The sequence below is a fragment of the Armigeres subalbatus genome, chromosome 1 (assembly GCF_024139115.2).
Source record: "Armigeres subalbatus isolate Guangzhou_Male chromosome 1, GZ_Asu_2, whole genome shotgun sequence".
Taxonomy (NCBI): domain Eukaryota; kingdom Metazoa; phylum Arthropoda; class Insecta; order Diptera; family Culicidae; genus Armigeres; species Armigeres subalbatus.
In genome coordinates this window covers 88548286-88563517 of record NC_085139.1, presented here as the reverse complement: position 1 = coordinate 88563517, position 15232 = coordinate 88548286, and the positions used below count along the sequence as shown (strand labels likewise).

At 42.3% G+C, this 15232-nt stretch overlaps 1 protein-coding gene across 1 annotated transcript in view; it reads right to left on the bottom strand.

Moving 5' to 3' along the window:
- LOC134227938 (synaptic vesicle glycoprotein 2B) overlaps positions 1 to 15232 on the bottom strand; it is a 113356-nt gene that overhangs the window by 58544 nt on the left and 39580 nt on the right. The gene's annotated exons all lie outside the window — the stretch shown is intronic.

Sequence of the window (15232 nt, the reverse complement as noted above, 5' to 3'; positions counted from 1 at the left end):
AAAGGTCGAAAGAAAAAAAAATACAAAAAGAAATGCGAGAGGGACAAAAGGTCGAAATAGACAAGAAACTGAAACGGAGATAATCAATCTCGCCGCAGAGTTGGCCTACACAGGGCAAAAAATCTGCTCTTTTATTTTTCACAATTTATAACAGTTAAACAAAATTCATACAGTAAGTACAACTAATAGATGGATGTTTGAGTTTTCTAAATGTCACTTCGATTTGTCAAAATGGCGCACGCCGCACATAAAATATACCGGCGTGTATTACACATAGGTGTATTTTTAATGCACGCGTCTGCGTGGCTGAGGCGTGCACTATTTTGACAGATCAAAGTAACATTTAGAAAACCTAGATATACATCTATTATTTGCACTCATTGAATGAATTTTATTAAAAAATAGTGTAAAAAGTTAAGTGAAAGTGAGTGAAAAAAATAATGAAAAATAAAAGAGCAATGTTTTGCAAACTGTATAGGACAACTCTGTCTCGCGCAATATAAATTTTAATTCAACAATATTTTCACCTCTAACAGAACTATCGAGCTATTCATAATATTGTTTCATAGTCATTACTCCTTCTTTGAAAATTGCTCATTCTTCAACTTTGATTAATGCAATGGGTGTGTAATTTCTGCTTGAAGTTAAATGCATTTCATAAATTCCTTTGGAATACACAAAATTTGTTATCAACTTGTTCTTGATCGACCTTTTGTCTCTTTCGACCTTTTTGTCTTTTTCGACATTTTGTCCCTTTCGACCTTTTGTCCCTTTCGACCTTTTGTCCTTTCGACCTTTTGTACTTTCGACCTTCTGTCCCTTTCGACGTTTTGTCCTTTCGACCTTTTGTCTTTTCGACCTTTTGTCTTTCGACCTTTTGTCCTTTCGACCTTTTGTCTTTCGACCTTTTGTCATAGATTCTGAACTGGAAGTTATCTCCACCCGGAATCTTTGGATTGACCTCGGCACTCGTCCGATCACTCGTTGAGACAGGTCGTCGGTTACGGTGGAGCTTCCAATGTCAGGGAGCTTCCCTTTGGAGTAGGATAGATCCACTGCCGGGGACTATCTGAGTAGTCCGCGACCAAGGTGAGAGCTGAATGGCTCATCGGTTAAGCAAGAAGCTGAAAGGCGCAGTTCATGGGAAATCGGGTTATCGGAGTAGGCTAGGTCCACCGCCGGGGACCAGTTGAGTAGATCGTGCCGCGTGAATGCACCTGCTTCGGGTCGTCGGGGCACCACTGAACCGGAAGCTATCTCCCCCCGGAATCTTTGGCCTGACCTCGGCACTCGTCCGGTCACCCGTTGAAGTGAGAATGTGCGTAGGACTTGAGCGGATCTATGAACATGCATACCAGGTGAATGTGTAGTGTTGGTAATGTAACAGCCATCCACGAATGCGGGTCGTCGGTATCGGGGGAGCTTCCGCCGCCGGGGGACTCCCCGTCGGAGTAGGGTAGATCCGCCGCCGGGGGACTATCTGAGTAGCTTGCGAGCACGTTGAGAGCTAAATGGCTCTAAAAATAAAAAGGAAAGTAGATGCGTTGCTGAATGGCACAAGAAAAAAAGTAAAGGGCTTAAGGGCCCACGCTTTTGTGTGCTTGCTGGCACCAATAAGGGAGCCAAAGGGCTCAGACGTATGACAAAACATCGAAGAGAGGCACTGTGAAAGGTGTTGTTTTGGGAGGAGTACTTTTAGTACTGCTTTCCCCCACAGAAGTAATACTGAAAGGTAGTCCCGGGGGGAATTGTGCATTAGAAGAGAGGGTAACTCAAGTAACCTTCTGTTGCTTGGGTGGGTTTAGTGGGTCCGGCGGTCTGGCCTTCTGCCAACCGCGTCAACCCCACTCCCTGAGTGATAATTTCAGGTGTCTGTATGCAGATTTGCCTTCATCCCTCTATATAAAAAAAAAAAAAAGGAAAAGACATCACCTCAATTCGTTAAACTAAGTTGATTAGTTTATAACCCTGTAAGTTTCATTTTTCCTAAAAAAAAATTCATCTTTGGAGCGAACATATAGATTCTACGTACACTTAGTGTTCAAAAGTGTTCAAAAGGTAGTGTTCAAAAAGGCAAAACCACCCTCCACTAGCTATTATGAGAATTCCTTGGGGACCTATTCCGTTAAGCCAATGAAATTATACAACAAAAGATACTCAAAGCAATTATCGTTTTGATTTTATTTATATGTAACTACTCATCACAATTGAAGGTTAAGGTAACATGTGTTTTCCCGAGGTTTTCCACTTACCTCATCCCACTGGGGTTAGTGGAAAAACAACTCCTAATTTTCAAATCTTTTTCTATAAATTTCAACCAACCAAAATGGCATGAATTACCGCACAGTTGGTGCAAAATTGACTGTTTTTGATAGTCCATTTTGATTGAATGCATTTAGATCATTTAAACTAGTTTTACACTAATTCAAACATGCACTATCGATTTTTCCTTTTCCACTTCCCCCAGTGTACCTTAATAGAATTTTTCAGAATTGTAAACGATGAACTTTTCTTGTTAGAATTCTGTGGAATATCGCTGAAAATTCATGCATAATAATAGGTATTCAACATTTGTTCACTACTGATTTTGAAATTAGTTGGAGCTAAAATCTTTCCATTATAAAGATGGTGCTAGTAGTTTATAATTAGAAAGTGCTTTATGTAGATCAGCGGTTCTCAACCTGGGGTACATGTACCCCTGGGGGTACCTTCGCTGGTGCTAGGGGGTACCTCGTACACAAATGCGTAATGGCGGACGTATTACAATTACAATCCAAACTAATTGATAAAGTTTTGGTTATTTCAAAACTTTGTCTTGTACATAATATGCATTATTTATTTATGTTTAGACTAAGGCCTGAGCGGAGGTTCCGAAAATCGTCTTTCACCTGATCGATCCAACTTGCTCGCTGCGCACCCCGCCTTCTTGTTCCCGTCGGATCGTTGTCAAGAACCACTTTCACCAGATTACTACCCGACATTCTGGCTACGTGCCCAGTTCACCGCAGTTTTCCGATATTCGCGGTGTGAACGATAGATGGTTCTCCCAACAGCTGATGCAACTCGTGGTTCATTCCCCTCCTCCACCATCTGCACCCCACCATAGATGGTACGCAGCACTCTTCCTTCGAAAACTCCAAGTGCGCGTTGGTCCTTGGTCTCGTGTCCGTAAGAGAACTACCGGTCTAATGAGTTTTTTTGTAGATAGTCAGTTTGGTACGGCGGCGAACTCTATTCGATCGGAGCGCTTTGCTTCTCGGAAGCATTCACCCAAGCAGCTCAAAGGTCTCCTTCCAAAATGTTCAGAAGCCTTCATTCAAGAGACTTGGATTATCCTTTCGAGAGACTCGGAAGCCTCCTCTCGGAAGCCTCCTTTCAAGAGGCTCGGAAGCCTCCTTTCAAGAGGCTCAGGCCTCCTTTCAAGAGGCTCAGGAAGCCTTCTTTCAAGAGGCTCAGAGCCTTCTTTCAAGAGGCTCAGCCCTTCAAGAGGCTCAGAAGCCTTCTTTCAAGAGGCCTCGGAAGCCTTCTTTCAAGAGGCTCAGAAGCCTCCTTTCAAGAGGCCTCAGAAGCCTCCTTTCAAGAGGCCTCAAGCCTCCTTTCAAGAGGCCTGGAAGCCTCCTTTCAAGAGGCTCAGGCCTCCTTTCAAGAGGCCTGGAAGCCTCCTTTCAAGAGGCTCAGCCTCCTTCAAGAGGCCTGGAAGCCTCCTTTCAAGAGGCCTGGAAGCCTCCTTTCAAGAGGCTCAGAAGCCTCCTTTCAAGAGGCTCAGAGCCTCCTTTCAAGAGGCCTCAAGCCTCCTTTCAAGAGACTCAGAGCCTCCTTCAAGAGGCTCAGAAGCCTCCTTCAAGAGGCCTGGAAATTTTCTTTCAAGAGGCTAGGAAGCCTCCTTTCAAGAGGCCTCAGAGCCTCCTTTCAAGAGGCTCAGAGCCTCCTTTCAAGAGGCTCAAGCCTCCTTTCAAGAGCTCAGAAGCCTCCTTTCAAGAGGCTTGAAGCCTCCTTTCAAGAGGCTTGGAAGCCTCCTTTCAAGAGGCTCAGAGCCTCCTTTCAAGAGGCTCAGAAGCCTCCTTTCAAGAGGCTCAGAGCCTCCTTTCAAGAGGCTCAAGCCTCCTTTCAAGAGGCTCAGCCTCCTTTCAAGAGGCTCAGAAGCCTCCTTTCAAGAGGCTCAGCCTCCTTTCAAGAGGCTCAGAAGCCTCCTTTCAAGAGGCTCAGAAGCCTCCTTTCAAGAGAGCTCCAGCCTCCTTTCAAGAGGCTCAGAGCCTCCTTTCAAGAGGCTCTCAAGCCTCCTTTCAAGAGGCCTGGAAGCCTCCTTTCAAGAGGCCTCAGCCTCCTTTCAAGAGGCTCAGAAGCCTCCTTTCAAGAGGCCTGGAAGCCTCCTTTCAAGAGGCTCAAAGCCTCCTTTCAAGAGGCTCAAGCCTCCTTTCAAGAGGCCTCAGAGCCTCCTTTCAAGAGGCTCAGAAGCCTCCTTTCAAGAGGCCTCAGAAGCCTCCTTTCAAGAAGCTCGGAAGCCTCCTTTCAAGAGGCTCAGGCCTCCTTTCAAGAGGCCTGGAAGCCTCCTTTCAAGAGGCCTCAAGCCTCCTTTCAAGAGGCTCAAGCCTCCTTTCAAGAGGCCTCAGAAGCCTCCTTTCAAGAGGCTCAGAGCCTCCTTTCAAGAGGCTCAGAAGCCTCCTTTCAAGAGGCTCAAGCCTCCTTTCAAGAGGCTCAGGAAGCCTCCTTTCAAGAGGCCTGGAAGCCTCCTTTCAAGAGGCTCAGAGCCTCCTTTCAAGAGGCTCAGAAGCCTCCTTTCAAGAGGCTCAGGAAGCCTCCTTTCAAGAGGCCTCAGAAGCCTCCTTTCAAGAGGCTCAGAAGCCTCCTTTCAAAGAAGGCTCAGGAAGCCTCCTTTCAAGAGGCCTCAGGAAGCCTCCTTTCAAGAGGCTCAGAAGCCTCCTTTCAAGAGGCTTAGGCCTCCTTTCAAGAGGCTGGAAGCCTCCTTTCAAGAGGCCTGAAGCCTCCTTTCAAGAGGCCTGGAAGCCTCCTTTCAAGAGGCTCAGAGCCTCCTTTCAAGAGGCTCAGAAGCCTCCTTTCAAGAGGCTCAGGCCTCCTTTCAAGAGGCCTCAAGCCTCCTTTCAAGAGGCCTGGAAGCCTCCTTTCAAGAGGCCTGGAAGCCTCCTTTCAAGAGGCTCAAGCCTCCTTTCAAGAGGCTCAGAAGCCTCCTTTCAAGAGGCTCAGAAGCCTCCTTTCAAGAGGCTCAGAAGCCTCCTTTCAAGAGCTCAGGAAGCCTCCTTTCAAGAGGCTCAGAGCCTCCTTTCAAGAGGCTCAGAAGCCTCCTTTCAAGACTCAGAGCCTCCTTTCAAGAGACTCAGGCCTCCTTCAAGAGGCTCAGAAGCCTCCTTTCAAGAGCTCAGAAGCCTCCTTTCAAGAGGCTCAGAAGCCTCCTTTCATGAAATGCAGAAGCCTCCTTTCAAGAGGCTCAGAATTCTTTCAATAGGTTTGGAAGCCTCCCTTCAAGAGGCCTCAGAAGCCTCCTTTCAAGAGGCTCAGAAGCCTCCTTTCAAGAGGCTCAGCCTCCTTTCAAGAGGCTCAGGCCTCCTTTCAAGAGGCTCAGAAGCCTCCTTTCAAGAGGCTCAGAAGCTCAGAAGCCTCCTTTCAAGAGGCTCAGAAGCCTCCTTTCAAGAGGCTCAGAGCCTCCTTTCAAGAGGCTCAGGCTCAGAAGCCTCCTTTCAAGAGGCCTCAGGCCTCCTTTCAAGAGGCTCAAGCCTCCTTTCAAGAGGCTCAGAAGCCTCCTTTCAAGAGGCCTCAGCCTCCTTTCAAGAGGCCTCAGAAGCCTCCTTTCAAGAGGCCTGGAAGCCTCCTTTCAAGAGGCTCAGAAGCCTCCTTTCAAGAGGCTCAGAAGCCTCCTTTCAAGAGGCTCAGAAGCCTCCTTTCAAGAGGCTCAGAAGCCTCCTTTCAAGAGGCTCAAGCCTCCTTTCAAGAGGCTCAGAAGCCTCCTTTCAAGAGGCTCAGAAGCCTCCTTTCAAGAGGCTCAGGAAGCCTCCTTTCAAGAGGCTCAGGCCTCCTTTCAAGAGGCTCAGAAGCCTCCTTTCAAGAGAGCTCAGAGCCTCCTTTCAAGAGGCTCAGAAGCCTCCTTTCAAGAGCTCAGAAGCCTCCTTTCAAGAGGCTCAGAAGCCTCCTTTCAAGAGGCTCAGAAGCCTCCTTTCAAGAGGCTCAGGCCTCCTTTCAAGAGGCCTCAGAAGCCTCCTTTCAAGAGGCTCAGAAGCCTCCTTTCAAGAGGCTCAGAGCCTCCTTTCAATAGGCTCAGAAGCCTCCTTTCAAGAGGCTCAGAAGCCTCCTTTCAAGAGGCTCAGAAGCCTCCTTTCAAGAGGCTCAGGCCTCCTTTCAAGAGGCTCAGGAAGCCTCCTTTCAAGAGGCTCAGAGCCTCCTTTCAAGAGGCTCAAGCCTCCTTTCAAAAAGCTTAGAAGCCTCCTTTCTAGAGGCTTGGAAGCATCCTTTCAAGAGGCTTGAAGCCCTCTTTTCAAGAGGCCTTGAAGCCTCCTTTCAAGAGGCTCAGAGCCTCCTTTCAAGAGGCCTCAGAAGCCTCCTTTCAAGAGGCTCAGAAGCCTCCTTTCAAGAGGCTCAGAAGCCTCCTTTCAAGAGCTCAGAAGCCTGCTTTCAAGAGACTCAGAGCCTCCTTTCAAGAGGCTCAGGAAGCCACCTTTCAAGAGACTCAGAAGCCTCCTTTCAAGAGGCTCGGAAGCCTCCTTTCAAGAGGCTCAGGCCTCCTTTCAAGAGGCTCAGAAGCCTCCTTCCAAGAGGCTCAGAAATTTTCTTTCCAGAGGCTAGGAAGCCTCCTTTCAAGAGGCTCAGGCTCAGAGCCTCCTTTCAAGAGGCTCAGGAAGCCTCCTTTCAAGAGGCTCAGGCCTCCTTTCAAGAGGCTCAGAAATTTTATTTCAAGAGGCTCGGAAAGCTCCTTTCAAGAGGTTCGGAAGCCTCCTTTCAAAAGGCTCGGAAGACTCCTTTCAAGAGGCTCAGAAACCAAATTTCAAGAGGCTCGGAATTCTCCTTTCAAGAGGCTCGGAAGCCTCCTTTCAAGAGGCTCGGGAGCCTCCTTTCAAGAGGCTCGGGAGCCTCCTTTCAAGAGGCTCGGGAGCCTCCTTTCAAGAGGCCTGGAAGCCTCCTTTCAAGAGGCTCAGAGCCTCCTTTCAAGAGGCTCAGAAGCCTCCTTTCAAGAGGCCTCAAGCCTCCTTTCAAGAGGCCTGGAAGCCTCCTTTCAAGAGGCTCTCAAGCCTCCTTTCAAGAGGCTCGAGCCTCCTTTCAAGAGGCCTGGAAGCCTCCTTTCAAGAGGCTCAGAGCCTCCTTTCAAGAGGCTCAGCCTCCTTTCAAGAGGCCTCAGGAAGCCTCCTTTCAAGAGAGCCTCAGAAGCCTCCTTTCAAGAGGGTCGCAGGCCTCCTTTCAAGAGGCTCGGGAGCCTCCTTTCAAGAGGCTCGGAAGCCTCCTTTCAAGAGGCTCGGAAGCCTCCTTGCAAGAGGCTCAGAACCCTCCCTTCAAGAGGCTCGGAAGCCTCCTTTCAAGAGGCTCGGAAGCCTCCTTTCAAGAGGCTCGGAAGCCTCCTTTCAAGAGGTTCGGAAGCCACTTTTCAAGAGGCTCGGAAGCCTCCTTTCAAGAGGCTCGGAAGTCTCCTTTCAAGAGGCTCGGAAGCCTCCTTTCAAGAGGCTCGGAAGCCTACTTTTAAGAGGCAAAGTGCATTGTGGGGATGCAGTGGTATTCTCGGTCTCTGGTAGCAACAATTACTACACACGACCATTCCTCCCGTTTCCCCCTTCTGGCTGTGAGGACTTGGCTAGCGCTGTTCTTGATCTATACTTGAGTGCTGCTGAAACGTGTACTGCGAGAAAAGGGTGATAAATCCCAACCTCTATTTACGTGGATCGTAGTGTAATTTACACATATTCTGATCAGTCACGGAAAAGCAACCATTAACAATTAGTCAGTGTAAGCTAATTTGGGTTAAGCTCCTTATTTTGATGTTAGACTTTTGGTTAACTCACCTACCGGTCTGTCAATTCTAATAAAATTTCGGAAATTTTCTGAGCCTTCACAACTATTTATGGACAAGCAAAACTAATTACGCACTTCCAGAAAATTTTCCACAATTTTATGAAAGAACAGAAATTATTAAATACTACAAAACTTTTTGGAAAAATCCAATACATCATTGAGCACTTTCTGGAATAGAAATAATTTCCAGGAATCCATACGAAATAGCCTGAGAAGCCTTTCGAAATATATTTTTCCTTTAAAATCTCGGAAACCTCCAAGCTTGCTAGTCAATCCTCTCAATAACTTTGAATCGGTTGAATGTTATTTTTTAGATCAAGAAATTGGAACATCATCGAAAGTATTAGATCCTTTAGTTATCCATATGGTATGTTCTTACCATAATCATGGGTAGGACAATGCTTCCACTGTCCTACCCAGGTATTTACATGCGTAGGACATGTCCTACTTGTCCCACCCACTCCCGGCGCCACTGATTAAATGTATAGGTATTTTATAATTTTGCCCGGAAGCACCGACTTCAAAAATAGTTTACATTAGGAAACCGAAGGAATTCCCGCAGAACAAATCAGAAAGAATCTTTTCAGCAAAAAGGTTAAAAGACTATTATTCTTCCTTAACCTTGTAGCATTTCCCCTAAGACGCTCTAAAATAATTAATTAAAGAATTTCCGAATGGTTCCCAAAAGTAATTTCCGAAGAAATTTCTTTGACTGAATTTCTGAAGAGATTCCCGAAAAAATCAAAAGAAATGGGGATCATTGAGACGAAATTACTGTGGGAAATGACCAAGAGTTTCTTCCTAAAATTACCAAAAAAAATTCTAAGGATTACCCGTAGAAATTCCCAAGGAACTACTTAAGGTAGTTCTGAAAGAATTCCTATGGGAATTTCAGGAAAAGATGTCAAAGAACTTGCTAAGAAACTCCTAGAGGGATTTCTTAAAAATATCCAACGTTTTTTTTTCTAAAAAAAATCGGAGGAATTCCTAAAATAATCCTCCATATTAATTTCCGAAGAAATTCCTAAACAAACTTTCAAAGACTAAACATATTTCCGAAGGAATCTGTAAATGAATTTCTGAAAGAATTTTTAGAGAAATTCTAAAATATTTTCCGTCGATATTTCTAAAGCAATTTGCGAATGATTTTCGGAAGGTACACCCGAAAGAATTTGTAAGGGAATTACGAAAGAATTCCTAAAAGATTTTATGAAGAAATTCCTAAGGCAATTTCCTACGAAATTTTCAAAGGAATTTCCAAAAGAACGAACCTTAACAAATTTCCTATGGTTTTCTTAAACAAAGGAATACGTGTAGGAAACTCTGAGGTAAATTTTAAGGAATATCCGAATGAATTACCAAAGAACTTTCCGGAGGAGTTTTTGTAGAACTTTTTGAGGCAATTTCTTAGACAATTTCCTAGGCAATTTCCTGGACGAATCTTCAAAGGAATCTCTGGAGGAAATTGGGTCCTAAAACCCTACCTTGTTTATGGTTGCAAACGATAGTACGTCGGCCAAGAATACTTGAACCGTTGTTAAAAAAATTCTGGTAAAATTCTAAATCAGTAAAAATAATATTTTTGTCTTTAAGACATTTTAAGGCAAATTTTGGGCTGTGCAACATTTCAGAACGAATGAACCATCAGCCCAAAACGTCAGCCCCATATATTAACTGTCAAAGGTTGAGTCAAGTGCCCTGCGGTGTTTTGCTAGTGCGTTTGAATCCGTACGTCAAACAAGACCGAAAATGTCGAGGAAGCATTTTTCATCTATTTTTCGATTTCAAATTAAACAATGTTCTTTTCGATTTTTGAGTCTAAAGAAAAACTGACACGTTTAGAATGATTACCTTCATCGTTCCCTGAAAGAAAATCGAATATCGATTCTTCATTTTAGGACCCAATTGCGAATAAATTACTGGGAAAAATTCCAAAGGAATTCTTGAAGAAATCTAGGAATTTCACCAGAAATACCAGTAGGCATTTTCTCTGAAATCCTATTGATAATTTATTCGTATATTCTTTTGAGAATTCCTTCGAAAATTCCATCATAAAATCCTTCAAAAATACCTTTATAGATTTCTCTGGAAATTCCTTTAGGAATTCTTTAGGGAAGTATTTTACCTTCAAAAACTCTTTTAAAGTTACTTTAGGATTTATTTTCGAAAATTCATTTAGGTTCTCTTTTTGGAATGCCTTCAACAATTTATTTGGAAATTCCTGCACTATACCCAGCACAAATTTCTTCAGAAACGCCTCCAAAAACTTATTTGGGAACTCCTCCAGAATTGTATTTCTTAAATAATCAAAAATATATCGCCCAGAATTCCTTCGGATATTCCTCTGGGACTTCTTTAAAAGATTATTCGGAAAACCTCCGAGATTTCCTTCGGAGTTTTTTCCAGATTTTTTTTTCGGTAGATCTCCCAGGAAAACCTTTGAAATTGAAAATGAAGTTGTCTGCGATGTTACTTATTGAATTTTAGAAAAAAAAATTCAAAAGTGAAAAACAAACACTGAAAGACTTTCGGAAAGATGAAGGCATTTTCGATGAAATTCCTGTAGAAAGTTCTGGAAGAATTCCCGGAGAATGTTTTAAAGGAATTGCTGGAAGAAGTTCTGAAGAAATTCCTTAGACAAATTTTTAATGAATTGCTTTTGAATATCTAGAAGATTTTTCTCCAGCGATTCATGAAAAATTTCCTAAGAAATCCTCAAAAAATGTCTGAAGAAATTCTCAAAAAACGAATGGAATGTTTTAAGGAATGAAGAAACTTCCAAAGAAATTTCTCAAGGAGTCTCCGAAGGAGAATGTAGGAAGGTATCAGGTATCAGAACGTCGGCTCAGGAGGCACGTTCCCCTCAATTTGGGAGATTTGTGCCATCGCCTTCACTGGCCTTTCTCATCATTTACCTGACGGAAAAGGAAGTGAAAAGGGGAAAGGAAGAGGAAGTGAAGTTGGAAAGGAGAATGGAACCATTTATAGGAAAGCCAATTATGGAGACTCACACGCATTCAGCTAGGGACTAAAGAGAGGTGTCACAAAAACACAGAGGACGTAACAATGGACGAACGTCAAAACACAGAGTGCACTGTGAAAAACGCATAATGCGAATCCATATAGGTGACAATTACAAAGTACATTGTAAAAATCGCATAATGCGAATCCATATAAGTGGCAATTTGTTGAAAACTAAGTATAACACATATTCATAATCCCATTCTTATTGAACCTCTCGTTGAGATTGAACAAGAGTAGCCGAGCCCGAACGTCAAGAACGAAACACAGAGTACACTGTGAAAAACGCATCATGCGAAACCATATCCAGCTTTCCACGCTCGGTAATGGCGGCTTGTCGATGTGTAAACATCAATCGGTTACTGTACTTTTTGACACTAGCTGGAGGAAAAATCACAGGCGAAAAGGCCTTTTTCCCTTCCCCTCACCCAGGAACGCCAGTGGGCTTTCCTCCACCTAGTGTCAAACAGTACAGTGAACGATTGACTTTTACGCACCAACAAGCCGCCATTACCCAGCGTGGAAAGCTGGATAGGTGACAGACACAAAGTACATTGTAAAAAAATGCATAATGCGAATCCATATAGGTGAAAGTTTGTTGAAAACTAAGTAAAACACATATTCATAACCCCACTCTTATTTAACCTCACGTTGAGATTGAACAAGAGTAGCCGAAGCCGTACGTCAAGGACGTGACACAGAGTACACTGTGAAAAACGCATAATGCGAATCCATATAGGTAACATACACAAAGTACATTGTAAAAAAACGCATAATGCGAATCCATATAGGTGACAATTTGTTGAAAAAAACTAAGTTAAAAACATTTTCATAACCCCACCCTTATTCAACCTCAAGTTGAGATTAAACAAGAGTAGCTGAAGCCGAACGTCAAAGACGAAACACAGAGTATACTGTGAAAAGCGCATAATGCGAATCCATATAGGTGACAAACACAAAGCACATTGTAAAAAAACGCATAATGCGAATCCATATAGGTGGAAGTTTGTTGAAAAACTAAGTAAAACACATATTCTTAACCCCACACTCACGTTGAGATTGAACAAGAGTAGCCAAAGCCGAACGTCAATAACGAGACACAGAGTACACTGTGAAAAACGCATAATGCGAATCCATATAGGTGACAATTTGTTGAAAACTAAGTAAAATACATATTCATAACCCCACTCTTATTTAACCTCACGTTGAGATTGAACAAGAGTAGCTGAAGCCGAACGTCAAGGACGAGACACAAAGTACACTGTGAAAAACGCATAATGCGAATCCATATAGGTAACATACACAAAGTACATTGTAAAAAAAACGCATAATGCGAATCCATATAGGTGACAATTTGTTGAAAAAAAAACTAAGTAAAAAAAAACACCTCACGTTGAGATTGAACAAGAGTAGCCGAAGCCGTACGTCAAGGACGTGACACAGAGTACACTGTGAAAAACGCATAATGCGAATCCATATAGGTGACAACTTGTTGAATAAAAACTAAGTAAAAAAAACATTTTCATAGCCCCACCCTTATTCAACCTCAAGTTGAGATTAAACAAGAGTAGCTGAAGCCGAACGTCAGACGAAACACAGAGTATACTGTGAAAAGCGCATAATGCGAATCCATATAGGTGACAAACACAAAGCACATTGTAAAAAAACGCATAATGCGAATCCATATAGGTGAAAGTTTGTTGAAAAGCTAAGTAAAACACATATCCTTAACCCCACACTCACGTTGAGATTGAACAAGAGCAGCCAAAGCCGAACGTCAAAGACGAGACACAGAGTACACTGTGAAAAACGCATAATGCGAATCCCTATAGGTGACATTTTGTTGAAAACTAAGTAAAACACATATTTATAACCCCACTCTTATTTAACCTCACGATGAGGTTGAATAAGAGTAGCCGATTATCTCGGAGAAATAAAAAGTCAACTACGCCATAGCTCCGGTTAGCGCAGCGAGGGCTAAAATACTGTGAAGGGGGCCCTGGTGCTTCACAGGCAATGTTATTCTTAGCCAGATAACCAGCTGCCGACACCACACGGCTATCTAGGCTGTTCGTGGAGAGAAGTTGACATTGACTTTACGTCAACTCTCAATGTGGCCGAACAGCCGTGAATTCCCGGAGAATGTTTTAAAGGAATTGCTGGAAGAAGTTCTGAAGAAATTCCTTAGACAAATTTTTAATGAATTGCTTTTGAATATCTAGAAGATTTTTCTCCAGCGATTCATGAAAAATTTCCTAAGAAATCCTCCAAAAATGTCTGAAGAAATTCTCAAAAAGACGAATGGATTGTTTTAAGGAATGAAGAAACTTCCAAAGAAATTTCTCAAGGAGTCTCCGAAGGAGAATGTAGGAATTCCTGGAACAAAATCCAAAAGCATTCCTTAAGCAATTTCCGAAAGAAATTCGTAAAGGATTTTCTGAAGAAATCCGTAATAAAAATTCTTAAGGAATTTTCAGAGTAATTTTGTAAGGAACCTCCAAAGGAAAACCTAAATTTCTAATTTATAAATAATCTCCTAAGGTTTTTAAAAGAAACTTTTCGGAGGAATATCTGGAGGAATTATCAAATAAATTTCTTGATTTATTTCCGAACTAATTTCTGGGGTATTTTTCGAAGGAATTCATAAATGAATGTTTAAACGATACTTACGTCGAATATTCTCAGAAATTCCTGAAATTTTACAATAAGGCTTTTACAAAACAGTATTAAATAATTTCAAGACAATAGAATTAAATTTTCGTAATGTTTGAAAATACCTGACGTTTTAACTAAATAATTTGACTGAATACTATGCAGCGAGGCGACAACGCCCCAGTTCTGGGTTACAATAGCTGTGAGTAATAAAATAAGAAAATAAGTTTTTAACTGATGCTCGTAAGTCGTAATATTTGCACATCAATATTTGCTTTGCTGATGCTCAGCAAGTGGTTTTGTTATACATATTCAGAAATTGATTTCAAAATATAAATTACTTACTGGGGAGTCGGAACAAAAAATCGGTAAAGCATTCACAGTTGGGATTTAAATATTTTGCTAAATCAGCTTGCCTTATAAGCCAGCACAAATATAAATATAAATATATATAAATATTCAAAAACAATTATGTCTCCCCCCTCGGTTTTTTTACCCTAAAATTATATTTTTAGGGGGCAACAAAGAAAATCAGGCAATTTTGAGTATTTTCAAAACATTCTTTAATAAATAGGAGTTTTATAATTTTTTTTTTCCATTTTAATATTTATTTTTTATTATCCCACCCCCCTTGACCTATCGTAGACCAGTAGGACATAATTTAAATTAAATATTTGTAGCGGCCTAATTTACCTGCACCAATGCCAGATTCTTTAAGAATGGGGACGCTTTGGGCATGTATCCAGGCCCCAGGCCCCAGCTTATGAATAACAACAAACCCATTTTGCGAGTCACCTACAAGTTTAGGTGCCGACTGAATGAGGCCTTGGCTCAACACAATCCAAAGAACAATTTAACAATTTATATATTATTATATGTACTAGATAAAGCCTTATTCAAACTCTAAAACTAATCGACCAACCTATTAATTTAAGATTTGAAATTGAATTTTGACGAGAGCCACCTTAACAACATTCATGAACTGTCGTAAGACTAGTTTAGTACTATTCCAATTAACTCCACCACGCTGTATTTCTTCACAGATACGTATTTCGACCTCAATTATTAGATCGTTTTCAGTGTCTCGTGTTGGCTCGACTCGACTTAAGTTAATTGATTTTTTTTTATTGCGATTAGTCATTGGCGTGGCAAAATTATGCTCAAAATCGTCGGCGGCGGAGACGCGAGTAAAACCACCAGCGGCGCACAGGTCTAATTGGTTTTTTTTACCTCTCTTTAGGGTCGTTTTCTTCACCTCCGCTTAACTCTTAAGCGGTGTTTACCCATATGTTTAAACCTGGTTTAAGCACTAAGCGGAGGTGAAGAAATTGACCCTTAAGCATAGTAAAACCTACTTATTCTTAGGGCCAATTTCTTCACCTCCGCTTAAGCCTTAAACCAGGTTTTAACGTATGGGTAAGCACCGCTTAATAGTTAAGCAAAGGTGAAGAAATTGGCCCTTAATCAGTAAACAACATAGTAAAATCCACTGCTTATCTGGTCGATTCAAATACATTTCGTGTTCTACCGAAATCAATTGGTAGAATGCACG